The sequence below is a fragment of the Impatiens glandulifera genome, chromosome 2 (assembly GCF_907164915.1).
Source record: "Impatiens glandulifera chromosome 2, dImpGla2.1, whole genome shotgun sequence".
In the NCBI taxonomy this organism is placed as follows: domain Eukaryota; kingdom Viridiplantae; phylum Streptophyta; class Magnoliopsida; order Ericales; family Balsaminaceae; genus Impatiens; species Impatiens glandulifera.
Genome location: NC_061863.1, coordinates 2097072 through 2111695, shown reverse-complemented (window position 1 = coordinate 2111695; position 14624 = coordinate 2097072). Strand labels below are relative to the sequence as shown.

At 29.3% G+C, this 14624-nt stretch overlaps 3 non-coding genes across 3 annotated transcripts; all 3 read left to right on the top strand.

The window, feature by feature from the left end:
- The first annotated feature begins 1414 nt into the window (after nt 1-1414).
- Nucleotides 1415-1582, top strand: LOC124928316. Its single transcript, XR_007098522.1, has one exon. It is a non-coding gene; the product is annotated as a small nucleolar RNA snoR143 (small nucleolar RNA).
- Nucleotides 1583-1654: 72 nt separating this feature from the next.
- On the top strand, nt 1655-1823 carry LOC124928314. Its single transcript, XR_007098520.1, has one exon. It is a non-coding gene; the product is annotated as a small nucleolar RNA snoR143 (small nucleolar RNA).
- Nucleotides 1824-1879: 56 nt separating this feature from the next.
- On the top strand, nt 1880-2047 carry LOC124928315. The gene has a single exon (XR_007098521.1). It is a non-coding gene; the product is annotated as a small nucleolar RNA snoR143 (small nucleolar RNA).
- Nucleotides 2048-14624: the final 12577 nt, after the last annotated feature.

The following is a 14624-nucleotide window of genomic DNA, read 5'->3' as shown; positions in this document are numbered from 1 at the left end:
ACCCTCTATCAATCATTAATCTTCTCATCTGTTCATTTTTCCTTGAGGACGACCATGTGAACGAATTTCTAGAGTTGGAAGGCTCTATACAGCCTATGTCCCTTATGCACTCAATAAAATCTATCATATCTTTTGTGCATTGAAGTCGCCCAAGATAACTAAATACTCATAAATGTTCTTTTGTGTGTGTTTTATTTTGTTTTGCTAAGCAACATATTTGAAATAATATACAAGTTTAACAATCATTTTTGCATAGTATATAAATTTTTATTTTTTAGCTAGATATAGAGCTACAACTTTTAAAATATCTTTTAGTCATTAACTCCCAAGTCCCACCAATTCCCTTAAACTAATTCTCAACATGAACCTACATTAAGATATTTTTTTCTAAGATCGATTGGAGATTTTTATGGAGATCTTTGGGGACGAATTGAACTATGCATGTTGGGATGCCTAGATTAAAATGTGCAATTCCTTACATTTTGTCACCAAATTATTCACTATTTTGATGATAAGTGGATGAATGCTCTCGATCTAGAGTAACAGAAAAATCTTTGAAAATAATACCCAACCAATTCATTTGATTTTGAGTTTTATTTTAATGACTTTAATCGATGTTATATCCTACCCTCCTTAGATCTAATCACTAGTTTAGTGATACTACTATCGTGTAAAGTTATATTCTCGATTCTCTTTGTTTTAAGTCCTTTCTTGTTTCAATTAAAAAAAAATTGTATTAGTTTTTGTGTTTACCTTGTTAATCCATCCAACTTTCGTTTGTTGGTATGTGCTATTTCTTTATTTTCATTATCAATTTGGAATAATATATATAATTAATTTTTAAAATTTAAAAATTTTATGATTGTAAAAGGTTTCTAAATTTAGGTAAATTTCTAAACTACTTCAATTTTAGGATTTTAAATTTACATATTAAAATTTTACGATTTTATATTAGAAAGTTAATATAAATTTATAATTTTTTAAAAAACTATTATTTATTTAAATTAATATAATTAATTTTGTAAATACAATTTCTTTATAGTCTCATTTATTTATTATTATTATTATTTAATTAATTGAATTCGTAAGTTTTTGTTTTTAGAAATTTATCAACGTTTAATAACAATTCATTATATATATATATATATATATATATATATATATAAATAATAATAAACTCTTAATTTTATAAATTAATTATAAATATATGGTCAAATTAAGCCCAGTTCAAAAGCCATAAAACTGAGCGAGTTCAAAAGCCCAATTTAAGAATAGTTGGGCTCTCTCTTATCGTTTTGACGGATCAAAAATTAGGGTTTCCGAAGCATTATAAATACAAAAATCGGCAAATAATAATATTCATCATTTCATTCTACATCTTCCCCTTATGGTTTTCATATTGAATATCTAATAATCGCACTCTGCAATTTGAGCTTCTTCATAGATGATGTCGAAGATGGCTATAAGCTAGGGTTTGCGTAAAGAAATGCTGTTAGATCAGCAGCGGCCAGACAACCGTAGAGATGGATCCACAGACGATATGCCTTTTTTGCTCTTTGTCTACTAAATCCATCTTACATTTCATTTCTACATCTTCTTATTCCTTAGAGTTTTCATATCTGATTACATTCAATTTACATAAAATCCTGTTCAATCGCACTCTGCATATTGAGCTTCTTCATATATTATATCGAAGATTGCTATAAGCTAGGGTTTGCGTATAGAAATGCTGTTAAATCAGAAGCGGCCAGACAACCGTAGAGATGGATCCACAGATGAAACGCTTTCTTTTGCTTTTTGTCTACTAAATCCATCTTACATTTCTTTCTACAATCAATTTACATAATCCTGTTCATCGCGTTCATTTAGTATTTGTTAATCGCACTCTGCATACTAAGCTTCTTCATATTTTATATTGAAGATGGCTATGAGTTAGGGTTTGCGTATAGAAATGCTGTTAGATCAGCAGCGGCCAGACAACCGTAAAGATGGATCCACAGATGATGCGCTTTTTTTGCTCACTGTCTACTAAATTCATCTTACATTCCTTTCTACAACTCCTCTCTAGGATTTTCATATTGAATTACAGTCAATTTACATAATCATGTTCATATTATCTGAAGATTGATAATCGCACTGCATATCGAGATTCTTCACAGATGAGGTTGAAGATTGTTTTAAGCTAGGGTTTGTGTATAGAAATGCTGTTAGATCATACGCATTTTCTTAAACTAATTATATTTTATAAAAAAATTATTTATTTATCTAAATTAATTTTATATGTTAAATTAATTCATTATGTTATGAGCTAAACCAAGATAATCAACTACTAAAAAATAAAAATAAAAACATATACAATTACATAAATTATCAAAATTAGTAATTATTATTTATATGAATCATTTTAAAATAATATTTTAATTTTATAATTAAAAAATATAATTACAATATGAATAATATAATAATGATAAAACAGTTAATAAAATATTAAATTATTTGTACTTATTAATTTATATATGTATATATATATTTTGAAGTTTAATGTTAAAGTAGTACCACAATAATTTTATAGGATCGGTATATCTTATTTTTCTTATTCTCATTCTTAACTAAATTTTAAATATTATAATTATATTTTAATTTATATTTTTTTATTTTCTAATAATGTTTTTAATCATTAATTATATATATATATATATTTTCAAAAATTATAATATATATATATATATTTTTTCACAAATTATAATATATATATTTTGTTAATAATTTTTATATATAATATATATATTAAATGTAGTTACTTTATATATATATTATTTTATTTTCAACATTAATATTATATAAACATATTTACATATTTTATTATATATTTTTGTCTTATTTTATATATATAATATTATTTTTATTAGTATAAATAATATTTTGTTAATATAAAAATTAACTAATTGATAATAAATTCAAAATATATGCCTAAAATAATAAAAATATTTCAACCATTTTTCTAGCAGTTAAAGTGATTACATTTTATGCTTAAGATTGAGTTTGAAACCTAAAACATGTAAATTTAAATTTTTAAGATTGCATGATTTTAAATTTGATATGAAACATTTGAGGTTGAAATTAGTTGTTGGTTTGACGAGTATTTTAAAGTGTGAGGTCACGAGTTCGGGTGGTGGGTGGTTTGTCGAGTGTGAGGTTGAAATTATTGATTGGTTTAATAATCATTTAAACGTGTGAAAGTGTGAGGTCATGAAATAGAGGTTGGATGGTGGGTGTTTTGTCGAATGTGAGGTCATAATTAGTTGTTAGTTTGTTGAACATTTGAGTATGAGGTCATAAGATAGAAGTCGGGTGGTGAGTGATTTGTTGAGTGTGAGATCGGAATTAGTGGTTGGTTTGACAAACATTTAAAAGTGTGAGGTCACGAGATGAAGGTCGGGTGGTGAGTGGTTTGTTGAGTGTGGGGTCTTAATTATTAGTTGGTTTGCCGAACATTTGAAAATGTGAAGTCATGAAATGAAGGTCGGGTGGTGGTTGTTTGTCGAATGTGAGGTCGTAATTAGTTGTTAGTTTGAAGGGTATTTGAAAGTGCGAGATCTTGAGATTGAAGTCTGATGGTTTGTTGTGTGTGAGATCGGAATTAGCGGTTAGTTTGACGAACATTTAAAAGTGTGAGGTCATGAGATGAAGGTCGGGTGGTGAGTGATTTGTCGAGTGTGGGTCGAAATTATTGGTTGGTTTTCCGAACATTTGAAAGTGTGAGGTCAGGAAATGGAGGTCGGGTAGTGGGTGGTTTGTCGAATGTAAGTTCGTCATTAGTTGTTGGTTTGACAGGTATTTGAAAGTGCGAGATCATGAGATTGAAGTCTAATGGTTTGTTGTGTGTGAGATCAGAATCAGCGGTTGGTTTGACGAGTATTTAAAAGTGTTAGATCGCGAGATGAAGGTCGGGTGATGAGTGATTTGTCGAGTGTGAGTTCGAAATTAGTTGTTGGTTTGACAAGCATTTGAAAGTGAAAGGTCACGAGACGGAGGTCTGGTGTTGTTGGTTTGTCGAATGAAAGGTCGGACTTAGTGGTTGATTTTGCGAGCATTTTAAAGTGTGAGGTTAGGAGATGGAGGTCGAGTGGTGGGGGGTTTGTCAAATGTGAAGTCGAAATTAGTTGTTGATTTAGCGAGCATTTGAAAGTGTGAAGTCACGAGATGGAGGCCGGGTGGTGGGTGATTTGTCGAGTGTGAGGTCGTAATTAGTGGTTGGTTTGACGAACATTTGAAAGTGTGAGGTAACGAGATAATGTTGGGTGGTGGTTAGTGGTTGGTTTGACGTTGTATAAGAGAAATTCGTGATGAATTGAGATTGGTTGTTGATTTGTTGAAGTGTGATTAAAAGAAAGGTCGACTAAGATCTGTCAGTGGTTTGTCAAGGGATAAAGAAACATGTTAAAAAGTGTGAGTCACAAGATTATGGTCGGTGGATGGTTTGTCTAGGGGATAAAGAGGTATATGAAATAGTGTAAATTACAAGATAATGCTCAATTGGGGTTAGTGGTTTAGACAAGAGATAAGAGATGTGTCATTAATTGAGGTCGACTAAAATTGACGTGTGATTTGCTGAGAGTATAAAAAATACATATAAAAAGTGTGAGTCACAAAATAATAGCCAATTGAGGGTTATATTTGAATAATATTAATTTTATATAAAATATTTTTAAATAAATAATATTTTGTATATATATTCTTATTTGTGCATTTACACATACATTACCTTTCCGTAATAATGTAATTTAAAAAACTAATAGTGAGAAAAGAATATAATGTATAATAGGAATGATTTTGAGGATGTAATAATTTTTTTTATTAAAAAATATTAATATATATAAATAAAATAAATAATAATAATTTAAAATAGAGGTATTTTAGTATTTTGAGCCTTGTTCTAATTGGGGTTTTTAAAAAGAGAAATGATTGTGGAGGGAAATTGGGAGAGAGAATTTTGAAAGGAATGACATGGCGCATTCTGATTGGTCCAAAAAATAATAAAATTTCTCTCTTTTCCCTTTCTCCTCACACTTTATCCTTTTCCAACTAGTGATATATTAACACATCATTCTCTTCCCCTTATCGCTCCCAAATTCCCTCTCCTATCACGCTATCACTCTTATTTTTAAAATTTAAAGTGAGAAAAAAAATAATGATGGTTGATAAATTTGAGGAAGTGGTGATTATTTTTGATTAAAAGATTTAAGGGTGTGTTTGATAACCCTGGAATTGACATTGGAATTAGAATTGGAGGTCCAATTCCAATTCTTATGTTTGTTAGACACTTTAATATTAAGAATTGGAATTTGATAGTTCTCAATTCCAATTTTTTTAGGTCGGAATTGTAATTCCAAATTAACATATTTTTCATTTTTGACATGTTTAACACGTTTTTCACACATTAAACACGTTTAACACATTTTTGACACATTTAACACGTTTTTCACGTCCTTGACACGTTTAACACATTTTTGACATATTTAACACGTTTTTCACGTCCTTGACACGTTTAACATGTCTTTGACACGTTTAACACGTCCTTGACACGTTAAACACGTTTTTGACACGTTTAACATGATTTTTACGTTTTTAACAAGTTTAACACGTTTTTGGCACGTTTAACACGTTTTTGACACGTTTAACACGTTTTTGACACGTTTGACACATTTAACACGTTTTTCACATCCTTGACACGTTTAACACGTTTTTGACACATTTAACACGTTTTTCACGTCCTTGAAACGTTTAACACGTCCTTGACACGTTAAACGTGTTTTTTGACACGTTTAACATGATTTTCACGTTTTTAACACGTTTAACACGTTTTTGACACGTTTAACACGTTTTTGACACGTTTAACACATTTAACACGTTTTTCACGTCCTTGACACGTTTAACACGTTTTTGACACATTTAACACGTTTTTCACGTCCTTGACACGTTTAACATGTCTTTGACACGTTTAACATGTTTTTGACACGTTTAACACGTCCTTGACACATTAAACACGTCGTTGACACGTTAAACACGTTTTTGACACGTTTAACATGATTTTTACGTTTTTAACAAGTTTAACACGTTTTTGGCACGTTTAACACGTTTTTGGCACGTTTAACATGTTTTTGACACGTTTGACACATTTAACACGTTTTTCACGTCTTTGACACGTTTAACACGTTTTTGACACATTTAACACGTTTTTACGTCCTTGACACGTTTAACACGTCCTTGACACGTTAAACACATTTTTGACACGTTTAACATGATTTTCACATTTTTTACACGTTTAACACGTTTTTGGCACGTTTAACACGTTTTTGACACGTTTTTAACACGTTTTTGACACGTTTTTAGCACGTTTAACACGTTTTTGACACGTTTAACACATTTAACACGTTTTTCACGTCCTTGACACGTTTAACACGTTTTTGACACATTTAACACGTTTTTCACTTCCTTGACACGTTGAACACATTTTTGACACGTTTAACATGATTTTCACATTTTTAACACGTTTAACATTATTTTCATGTTTTTAACATGTTTAACACGTTTTTGACACGTTTAACACGTTTTTGACACGTTTTGACACATTTAACACATTTGTTTACATTTCGGCATATTTTGTACGTTTTGACACTTTTAACAAGTTTTTCACATATTTAACACGTATTTGACACGTTTAACATGTTTTCATGTTTTTGACACATTTAACACGTTTTTTTACGTTTTTGACACGTTTAACATGTTTTCATATTTTTGACACATTTAACACATTTGTTTACGTTTTTGACACATTTACCACATTTTTGACACGTTTAATATGTTTAACACGTTTTTCACGTTTTGACACGTTTACCAAGTTTTTCACATGTTTGGAACGTTTAACACGTTTTTGACACATTTTCATGTTTTTTACATTTTGGAACATTTTGGTACGTTTTGGCACATTTAACAAGTTTTTCACATATATAACATATTTTTGACACATTTATCACGTTTTCACGGTTTTGACAAATAAAACTCGTTTTTTTTACGTTTTGACACATTTAATACATTTGTTTACGTTTTGACACATTTAACACATTTTTTTACGTTTTTGACACATTTACCTCATTTTGACACGTTTAACACGTTTTCACGTTTTTTACCATTAAACACGTTTTTTTTCATTTTTGACATGTTTAACACGTTTTCACGTTTTTGACACCTTTAACACATTTTTTTATACTTTTGACACATTTACCTCATTTTTGACACGTTTAACACGTTTTGATACGTTTAACAAATTTCCACATGTTTGGAACGTTTAACACGTTTAAAACGTTTTTAATACATTAAATGCGTTTAACACGTTGTTGACACGTTTCACATGTTTTTTTATGTTTTTGAAACGTTTGACACATTTTTAACACGTTTTAAATATGTTTAACACATTTTGGCATGTTTAACAAGTTTTCACTTATTTGGCGTGTTTAACACATTTTTACGTTTTTGACACGTTTAACACGTTTTAAACCTATCAAAACGTGTGAAAAACATGTTAAACATATTAAAAATGTCAAAAATGTGTTAAATGTGTCAAAAATGTGTAAAAAACGTGCCAAAAAGTGAAAAACGTGTAAAACGTGCAAAAAACGTGAAAAACGTGTGAAAACATGTTAAACGTGCCAAAACGTGGAAAACGTGTTAAACGTGTCAAAAATGTGTAAACGTGTGAAAAACATGTTAGACATGCCAAAAATGTGTTTAATGTGCCAAAAACGTGAAAAACATGTTAAACGTGTGAAAACGTGTTAAATGTGAAAAACGTGTTAATCGTGAAAAACATGTGAAAACGTGTAAAATAACATGGAAAACGTGTGAAAAACATGTTAAACTTGTGAAAAACGTGTTAAACGTGCCAAAACGTGAAAAACTTGTTAAACATGTCAATAATGTGTAAAACGTGTTAGACATGCCAAAAATGTGAAAAACATTTTAACGTGTGAAAAACTTATTAAATGTGAAAAATGTGTTAAACGTGAAAAATGTGTGAAAATGTGTTAAATGTGCCAAAACGTGAAAAAACGTGTTAAACGTGTCAAAAATGTGTAAAATGTGTTAGACATGCCAAAAATGTGTTAAACGTGTAAAAAGCGTAAAAACATGTTAAACGTGTGAAAAATGTATTAAACGTGCCAAAAACGTGAAAAACGTGTTAAACTTGTTATGTTGTGTGAAAATAATGTGAAAACGTGTTAAACTTGTTAAAACGTGTGAAAAACATGAACAATGTGTGGAAAACTTGAAAAACAGTTGAAAAACGTGTTAAACTTATTAAAACGTGTGGAAAACGTGTGAAAATCGTGAAAGAAACGTGAAGAATGTGTTAAAACATTTGAAAAACGTGTAAAACGTGTGAAAAACGTGTGAAAATGTGAAAAACGTGTGAAAAACGTGTTAAACGTGCCAAAACATGAAAAAACGTGTTAAACGTGCCAAAACATGAAAAATATGTTAAACGTGTCAAAAATGTGTAAAACGGACATGCTAAAAATGTGTTTAACGTGCCAAAAACGTGAAAAACATGTTTAACGTGTGAAATGTGAAAAACGTGTTAAACGTGAAAAACGTGTCAAAAACGTGTTAAGCATATCAAAAACGTGAAAAATGTATTTAAAGTGTGAAATTGTGTTTAAAGTGTGAAAATGTGTTAAACATGTCAAAAACGTGTTTAAACGTGTCAAAAACGTGTAAAAATGTGTTAAACATGTCAAAAATGTGTTAAACGTGCCAAAAACGTGAAAACATATTTAAAAAGTTAATATTTTGAGCCGATATTTTATTTTACAAACATAGGAATTAGAATTGAATTATAATTCTAACATTTCCCAAACATAGGAATTAGAATTGAATTACAATTCTATAATTTTTCCAAACATAGGAATTCAATTGTAATTCAATGTCAATTCTCATGGAATTGGAATTAGAATTTCAATTCCAATTCCAATGCCAATGCCAATTCCAATTCCAATTCCCCCTTATCAAACACACCCTAAAGGATGTTGACATATATAAATAAAAAATAATGATTTAAAATATAAAGTACTTTAATATTTTGGTTAATGATTTTTGAAAAATGATTAATTGAAAATTTGATTTTGTTTGGATTATTTTAATAAATTGAGTGAAGTGATTGATGAGAGTACGGTGAAATAATGTTTAATTTATATGAGGTGATTTGTAACTCATACCCAATTGGCTTAAATGATTTTCTTAGATATAATAAATTAATTTAAAAAATGGTTTTGTAACATTTTAAAATTAATCTTATATAAAGTTAAAATAAAATTTAAAATTTTTATTTTTTATTTATTTTTATAAAATTAAATTATTATATAATTTATTATTATTATATTAAAAAAATAATTATTTAATTTTAAAGAGTTTGTATATATTTATATCAATCTTTTATTTATACATATGTTTAATAATTTAATAATAATATATATATATAAATATATTATACTATGCTATATTAAAATAATAAGAATAATAAAAGTTTTAATAATTTTTTAAAATAATTTCTCTATCTCAAATTCGCACTTATATGCATTTTATAAATATGATTAATTAATTTGTTTTTTGAGCTGACTTATAAATATATATAATTATATCTCATAATTTTTCAATAGAATTAAATTTTAATATTTTTTCAAACTTTGTCGGATGGATGGATCTATCATATGATTATCAAAATTCACACTAAAATATGTCATTTCATTTAGAATAAAAAAAGGACATACTACTTACTACATACAATATTTGTTGTTGTTGTTGAGAAAGAATAATGGGACTAGAGTAGAATATACATTTAACAAGGATGGTGGGTAAGAAAAGTGAAAATCTAAAAGAGAATTAATTAGTAGGGCTTTGCGTTTGCAACTTCGGGAATAGCGTAGATATCAGACATCTCCCATCTATTGCGATCGACTCGAAGAATGTAAGGCCTCTCCTTAATGATCCAATCGCATTTGAGGCACTTGAGGCGCACCGTATATAACCAGAAGAAGCCATGTTTGAGATCGTTGTAGTAAACGTAACACCACTTGGTAGGAAAAAACTTCAACTCCAATTCCCACGACACCTTTTCCCCCACTTTTAATAAATGGAAGTATTTATTGTACCCCGGGAAGTCGCAAATATAATACACATCTCCCTCGGATTGGTTCGTGATAGAAAGGTCTACCTTAGGAAACCTAGATGATTGTTGCTGCGGCGCCAACGGCAACTGCTGCTGCGGCGCCAGAGCATGCTGCTGCGACCATGATAACCTAAAACACTTCAACCATAGGAAGAGGAGGACCAAAAATATCTTATTTCTGGCCTCCATTAATGCCATCATCAAATAACTACTACACCAACCCAAGGAAGGAGATTTTTTGCCTCATATCTTCCCCCAATTTATACTAAAAAATCTCCCTCTATATATAAATTTGCTATTTTTAGATCTATCCATACATAAATATATGGTTGATAGGATCATCTATATATAACTAATAAAAATTACATATAAAAACATATACAATTACATTAATTATCAAAATTAATAATTTTAAAAAAATTACAATATTAATAAAACAATAATAAAAAAAACTGTTTATGAAATATTAAATTGTTTTTACTTATTTATTAATTAAATTTAAATATATTATTTAATAGTTTTATAACTTTGTTTTTTTGTATTTTTTTAAATATAATATAACTTGAACTAAAATTAATAAATTATGAAATGTTGTTAAATTTCTAAAACTTATTCATATAATTATTTGTTATATTTAAATACTTTATTTTAAAAAAATAATTGTTATAATTTAAATTTAAGTATTTTATTAAATATTTCATTAATGTATTATAATAACATTACCTTAATGTTTTACTTAATTTAGATATAATAAAAGAATTCTAAATAAAATGTTTTGTAAATTTTTTAATTAATCTTATATAAAGTTAAAATAAAATTTAAAAATTTACTTATTAATTATTTTTATAAAAATAAATTCTTATATAATTTATTATTATTATATTAAAAAATTAATTATTTCATTTTAAAGAGTTTGTATTTATATCAATCTTTTATTTATAAATATGTTTAATAATTTAATAATAATTTTTATATATTTAAAAATATATATTATATTATGTTATATTAAAAAAATAAGAATAATAAAGAGTTTAGATCAAAGGCATGATTTTTGTATCTCAATTAGAGAAAAATGAACGAATGAATCTTGTAGTTATTTTTTTGGTTTGAGGTATTAGATTATTGCACATTACCTCTACTAAGACTTTAAAACAATATAATAATATGTTAACTTTGTTCTATTTATTAAGTTATATTATATTTTAATACACTGTGTTATTAATATACATAAATATAAACAAAATAATCCTTTAAGGATTGTTTTGTAATTATTACATTTTAATATTAGATGGCAAGGAGAGTTAATAATCCCCAATGTTGTTTCTCATTCTTCTCTCTGTAAAATCCTAGCTCAATATTCACCATTGTCACAAATCGCCAGATTTCTTTCATGGTATCAAAGCGCAGGGTATAAGGTACTCTTGGTGCAAATATATTGTGGTTAATCCAGTGATGAAGACAAACGACAGTTCGACAACAAATCAGAAGATAAAATATAATATTGATCATTTGTTCCTTCATAGCGCCGACAACCCCAACTCAATCATCTGTTCGACCATTCCAACAGGTAACAATTACTTTTGTTGATGCAAATCGATTAAGCTAACCCTAACTGCAAAAATAAAGTTAGGGTTTCTAAATGGGTCATGTCCCAAGCCAAAAGATCCTCTTGAAGTTCAACAATGGAATATTGTTGATGCTATGGTTCGATCTTGGATTATGAATGCGATATCTGAAGATCTGAAACAATTTTTTTAAGAAAATACTACTACACAAGAGCTTTGGACTGAACTTAAAGGGGGTTACGAAAGGAATAATTGACCAAAAAAATATGAAGTTAAGAAAGAAATTAACAGCATCAAACAGGTTTCTCTAACATCAAACAGGGTTCTCTAACCCTAGAAAAATACTATTCAAAATTTAAAATGTTATGACAGGAGCTTAGAGGACTTAAACCTTTAGCTTCTAGTAAGAGAGAACAACCAAGCTCAGATGCTATTGAGGTTGGACAACAAGTGATTCTTGATGATGAAGAAGACAAACTGCTTGAGTTTTTGATGGGTCTAAATGAAACTTATGAACATATCAAAGACAACATACTAACTACAAATCCATTACCTAACATCCACAAAGCTTTCACGATCCTTTTAAATGTGGAAATCAAAAGGGAGGTAGACATGGAGCGCACTGAAAACTTCAATGTTATGTTCACAAGAGATAGTCATGGGTACAAAAAACAAAACATTGGAAGGACTACTGCTTCTGAAGGGAGATATTCTTTTGTTAAGCAAAAAAGTGGAACTGATAAAGGTAAGAATCCCTAAAAAAATGCAACATGTCAACACTGTAACATTCAAAGTCATGTTATTTTAGAACGTTGGGTTCCGCTGCTCCTATGGAGTGCGACTAATCCCCGCGGGTTAAGCACATAACCCGCAAACACACTTAACCATTTAACCAGACGCATAACTTGCCGTCTGACGAGCTCGAACCCAGGACCTCATGGAGGCTTGGGGATATCCACCTCTTGTTGCCGCTAGGCTAGAAGAATGTTGTTTCAAGATAATAGGATACCCTGAGTGGTACAAGCAACCAAAGGATCAAAAGATGAAGAACTTTGTTAATGCAACTGCCGCCAATCCACTTGATGCCGATAGCAGTTCAGAAAACACATCAGCTTTGGATTTCAAACTTTTCAAAGCCTTCATGAAGAACATGAAAGATTTAAAAGGAAATGAAGGAAACAACTACAACTTCAACTCAGGTAATTTTTTTTCATATTCTCAAGAAAGTATCACAACAACTTATTTTAAACAAATTAACACTGTTAAGAATTACAGTTCAAGTCTTAATGATTTGAACAAATTAAATACTACATGGATTATAGATTCTGGTGCTAGTATACATATTTATAATAATAGAAATCTAATACATAATCTTCATGTTATTAAGAAACCTCTAAGTTTATATTTATCTTATGGTACTAAGAAAACTTTTACAGAAATGGGAGCAGTTTTGTTAAATAAAAATCTACACCTTATAGATGTTATGTTTGCACCAGACTTCAAATATAATTTGTTATCTGTTGCAAAGTTTATTGAAACTAATGAAATTCAATGTAATTTTTTTTCAAATGAATATCTTTTGCCGGACCTTAAAAGAATTGTTATTTTGGAAAAAGGGACTAGAAAGCAAAATCTATTTCGTTTTGATAATGATCACTCTTATGAAGAAGTTTTTGAAAATAGGAGTCTAGCATCTTGTAGACAATGCAATTTAATTCCTGTTGCTAATGTATATGAAAGTCTTTCATATAAACAACAATGTACTTTTGAGGCTTTGGAAAATATCAATGAAAGTCTTTCATTTTGTGCAAATATTGATTGTAATATTCTTCATAAAGACTTGGTCATCCATATGATATTGTTTTAAAAAAAACATTTCCTTTACTTAGTGGAAATCTACAACATTGTGAAACCTGCCCTATTTCCAAAATGACTAGATCTCCTTTTCCAAACACTATTTCTAAAACAAAGTCTATTTTTGATATGGTTCATATTGACTTATGGGGTCCTTACAAAGAACTTCCATTATTAATACTCCATATATGCTTACTTTATTAGATGATTATAGTTGATCCACTTGGACTTCCATGCTTAGTGACAAAATTATTGTCTTTAACACTATTCAAAATTTTATTAGACTAGTTGAAAACAAGTATAACAAGTCTATTAAAATAATTAGAAGTGATAATGGATCAGAATTCATTAACACTAAATGTCGAGAATTTTTATCATATCTTGTTTTCAACATCAAACTTCTTAGGGAACACAAACATTGATTCCATTAAAACTATTAGGGCTACACTAACGTTCTTTTCTGAGGTTACAGGTTTAACTATTAATGAAAGCAAAAATGTGGCATTTTATGGAGGCGTGAAGAACGAAATAAAGCAGGACATCTTCAACATCATGGGCATCAAGGAAGGCAGCTTTCCCGTAAGGTACTTAGGAATTCTGTTAAACGCGAAGTAGATCGAGATCTCACACTACAAGTCGCTAATTGAAAAGGTAAAAAACACTATATCTGGATGGGCATCGAAAAAACTTTCTTATGTAGGGAGGATCGAACTTATCAAAACCGTGGTCATGGGCATAGTTGGCTACTGGGCGCAACAAATGGTCATTCCGAATAAGGTAATGAAGGAGCTCGACACGCTGATGATGAACTTTATCTGGGGCAGTAGCGGAAGAGGAGGAAAGAAAGTCAAATGGACCGCTCTCTACAAACCGAAGGACGAGGGAGACATCAACTTGAAGAACTGTATCGAGTGGAACAAAGCTCTCACCTTCAAGCATCTGTGCTTTGGAGCGCAATCAAGAGTCATTATGGATCAAAT